General features: G+C 39.2%; 1 protein-coding gene across 1 annotated transcript in view; it reads left to right on the forward strand.

Moving 5' to 3' along the window:
• Nucleotides 1-3,332: 3,332 nt before the first annotated feature.
• Nucleotides 3,333-4,050, forward strand: part of LOC102387572 (complement C1q and tumor necrosis factor-related protein 9A) — an 8,315-nt gene continuing 7,597 nt past the window's right edge. The window contains exon 1 of the mRNA XM_006017643.2: nt 3,333-3,455. The gene's annotated coding sequence lies outside the window, so the exon portion shown is untranslated. The remainder of the gene's footprint in view (nt 3,456-4,050) is intronic.

Below are 4,050 nucleotides of genomic sequence, written 5' to 3' on the forward strand. Positions count from 1 at the left end.
AGGTCTCTGCAATAAGAGGTTTGCTATATTACTTTTCCAGTCAAAAATGAGTAAAAGCTAAGATCTGTCATTTTCCTATGGCTGTCTCAAGTCTAATGAACTGACTTGAGTCCAAAATATGTGAAAACCAGTGATATAATGTTTTCTTTTACCTTTAACACATTGTGCCTTGGAAAACATGTTCTCTCTGACTGAAATTCCATGTCCAACATGCACCCCTCTTTATGCTAATGAAAAGTAGAAATGGTGCACCTATTAGCCTAGTGTGATCATTGGTCCTTTTTTATACCAGAGCATCCTGTTTTCAAACCCTTTGTCCCCTGTCCATTTCTAAATGAGGAATGGACTGCAAAAAGTTCTGTGTTTCAGTTCATTGGTGGAAATACATGTTAATCATTTGTCCTCATGATTCTATTGGCTGTGCACAGCCAGGAGGAGCAAGGTTCCCAGCCAGCCAGGGACAGAGGTGGCTTTTTGTGGTAACCTGTCCCTTGCTGCTGATTGGCTAGGGGGCCCAGTAGACCCCCCCCCTTCCTGCTGTTGAGCCCCTCCTCTTACCACTGACTGGCCAATAGGGCTGATGGTTTCCCTCTACCCCTCACCAAGGGGATGTGTCCTGCATTCTGGGGATGGGTCAGTGGCCACACTATATTAGCCAATTACCTGAAATAGTCCCAAGGTCTATTACCTTCCATTCTTGTAAAAATAAATGTTCCAGCTAATGAAATAATTTATTACTGACACCTCTAATAGGGGGAAGAATCCAGCTTTCTTTTGAGCCCTTCCCAAATCAAAAGAACTTGTGAACATGATAAAAGATACACACACCACCCCAAAGAAACAAGAGCACTTGAAATTATTAATAACTTATTTTACTTGGTGACATGCTTGAAGTTATCCAAATGAATGCATTTCCACTGGAAAAATGAAGGCTGTGACTCAGGAATGGTTTTAGAGCCTAACCTTACACCCAACTCTTCTGAACAAGTCTTGCCAAAATCACATTGAACTCTGGCCTCAGATCAAGTTAAATAACAGCAAAAAAAAAAAAAAAAAAAAGCCAATGTACATGCCAATGGCATGTGGGGATGGCCTGCAGAATAGAGTTCTTTAGACTGCAGGAAAGAAAGGAGGTATAAGTTCCTAAGGCTCTTTTCTTGCTTAAGAAATACATCTGTGAAAAAATACTTTTCAGATGCAATCTGTGGCATTGATCCCTTCCTTTGCTGACCTCTCTTCTTGTCACACATGCTAATCTGAATTTACTATTATAACATCCCAGTGATGTGTAACCTTAGAAACTTTTATGGTTCTGCAAAACAGCTGTCTTTTAGGCTGCTAACAGAGGCATAAATAGCAGGGTTTCTACCCTGAGAAAACTGTTCTGGAAATCAAGAGAGGGGAGAGAGTTGCGGGGAGGTGCTGCCAAGTTCTGTGTGCACATTGGAGAAGGGGGTCTGGAATCTTAACCTGGTCTGGAGCCCCAAAATGGTCTCCAGCTGCTGCTGCCTCAGGATGGTCGGCCCACCCCAGCTGTTGCTACTACAGCAGCAGCCCAGTGGCTGAGCATCTGGTGCACAGTTGTTGCTGTTCGGGGTCCGGGCTCCCTAAGGGAGTGGTGGATGTCATTCTGGCACTCCCACTCTGTTGGCACCTGGGGTTGGTCCCTGCTTACTCCCCCACCCCAGCCCAAGTTACACTATTAGTTGTTGGTCTAAAATGAATAAATAAAATGAGCTATATGGCAAAATCAGTCCTGTGCCTAGATGTCATTAATTGTGCTCCAAAACTACATATGAAGAGTAGAAAGCAGAGAATTGGATAGACAGCGTCTGGGAAAGTTTGAAGGTATTGTCCATTATTCATTGTTGAGGTGAAACATTTTCTGTGGAGTTATGTCGAAGGCTTGGTGCACAGATTACATGGAACATAGAGAGGAACCAGATTTCTTACTGAAAAACTATGCAGAAAAAAAACCAAACACAAAGTTTTAGACGCTGCCCCTTCCTGCATCAGGAATAATATTTTTAAAAGACGGATAACTTTTTTTTTTCTTTACAGGTCACCTTTGATCTTATAGCAAAAGTGTATTTTTTGCTATAAGCAAAAGTATATTTTTTGCTACTGTTGCACACAGAGTACTCTAGTTGAGAATCAGTTTTGACTGCAAGATAGCGTAATATTTGTTATTACCACAAGATGGCACTACAGTCTTTGGTGACACTTGTTCGACCACTTGGAGCTCAACAGGTTATTCATTTTAATTGTTTCTGTCACAGAAGAGACACTCTGCTACCAGATCAACAGAATATGGATGTCTGTCATTGCAATGTGTGAATCACCCTCAGGCACAGTATTTTCTATTCTCTCGCACCAAGAGGAGTGAAGTGAATAGATTTCCTATAGCACATTAACCTCTGGTAATATAAATGTTTTGTCTTTCACTTTTCAGAATTGGCATTTATAAGCCTGCTGCTGTCTCCATCACTTCACCTTTATCTGGCCTTAGAAACAAACAATTTTAGGAGTTACAATACGAGAAATATTAAGTAATTACCAAAAATATGCCTAATAGCATGATTGCCTTGATTCATGTTTGAATAGCTAAGTGAGTACCCTATTAGTTAGTTGTTAAAGGCATTGCTCATCTAACTTACTTACATAAAAGCAAACAAAATTATGTTACTACTATATTATGTAGTTGATGGAATTATATACAATATAGTATATGACATTATACAATACAGTATACAATACATACTATTATAGTAGTAGTATAACCTTTACAATATACTATATTGTGTATATTATGTAGTATGTTATATAATAATTGCACATAATTTTAATATATAGTATAAACTGCATATAATAAGTTATGTATGTTATACCTGTAATGCTGTGTTCTACATGTACCACTCTTTTGGCTCCCTCTCCTATATCCTCTTAAGTCCTAAAATGCCCCTCTCTTAAAGTCTGAATTCTGTATACCTGTACACTGCTTCGGTCAGGGACAATTTCTACTGTATGTTTGTACAGCCCAATGGTGGCCTGAGAACTTATGGAGGTCTCTACATTCTGTTGTCATACGAACAATAAATAATAACAACAAATCAAAGATTAACTCTTGAGTAGATACCTAAAATGCTGTGCAATTAATTTGAATACTCTTCACCTGGATCACCATGGAAAAAGCCAAAGTACAGTTTACTGGAGTTTAGCATTTAAATAAATACTAGAAAGATTCCAATTATGCCAATTGGCCTCTGGTTTAAACCTCTATTTTAATTATTGAACAACTCTGAAAATTAAATAACTAAACTTTAGGACTACTGGGTAACTAAACAACAGATTGTCCTCACAACACACACTTGCTCCCTACATTTCTTCACACAGAGTAGTCACCTTGAAGTGAAAAATGCCTGGAAACATCATTGCACAGTGAAGCTATGAATTAGGTAAGACCAAAAATCCTGTGTGCTTGTATAGGGTAATGAGTGCATGTATATGGATTGGATGCATAATTTTTTATGGAACCAACGTTCCTCTAGAACACTGGTATTTATTCTAACCAAAGGCATCAAGGATTAGGACAGAGTAAGTGGACAGAGGCTCTCAAATTTATCCCATAGTGAATACCATGTCTTAATAGAGAACTAATCTTGTGGACATCTCCATTCATAGCCCCCGAGACTACTTCCCCTCCCATTGTCTTACATGTAACATTGTTTTGGTGACTATAGAAAGTGTTTACATAGCAGAGTAATATTAAGAAATATATTTGATGCATCTGTCAGCTCCTCCATTGGCACATCGGCTCTGCTAGAACCCCATGGTCAGCCACCTCTCTGTGGACCACCAGCACAGTGGTCCAGAGACTGTATCGTGAATCATGATCGTATTTGGTTTCCTCAACAAGCATGTAATAAGGAACTTTATTAGAAACAATAATCTGATCCAACTGAAGCAAAACATTCTAGCTGATGTTCAAAATACTGGTAATTACTAGTCAATATGATATATTCCAGTAGCGGCCTGACTGCCCACTCCTGC

Source organism: Alligator sinensis, unplaced genomic scaffold (genome assembly GCF_000455745.1).
Source record: "Alligator sinensis unplaced genomic scaffold, ASM45574v1 scaffold777_1, whole genome shotgun sequence".
In the NCBI taxonomy this organism is placed as follows: domain Eukaryota; kingdom Metazoa; phylum Chordata; order Crocodylia; family Alligatoridae; genus Alligator; species Alligator sinensis.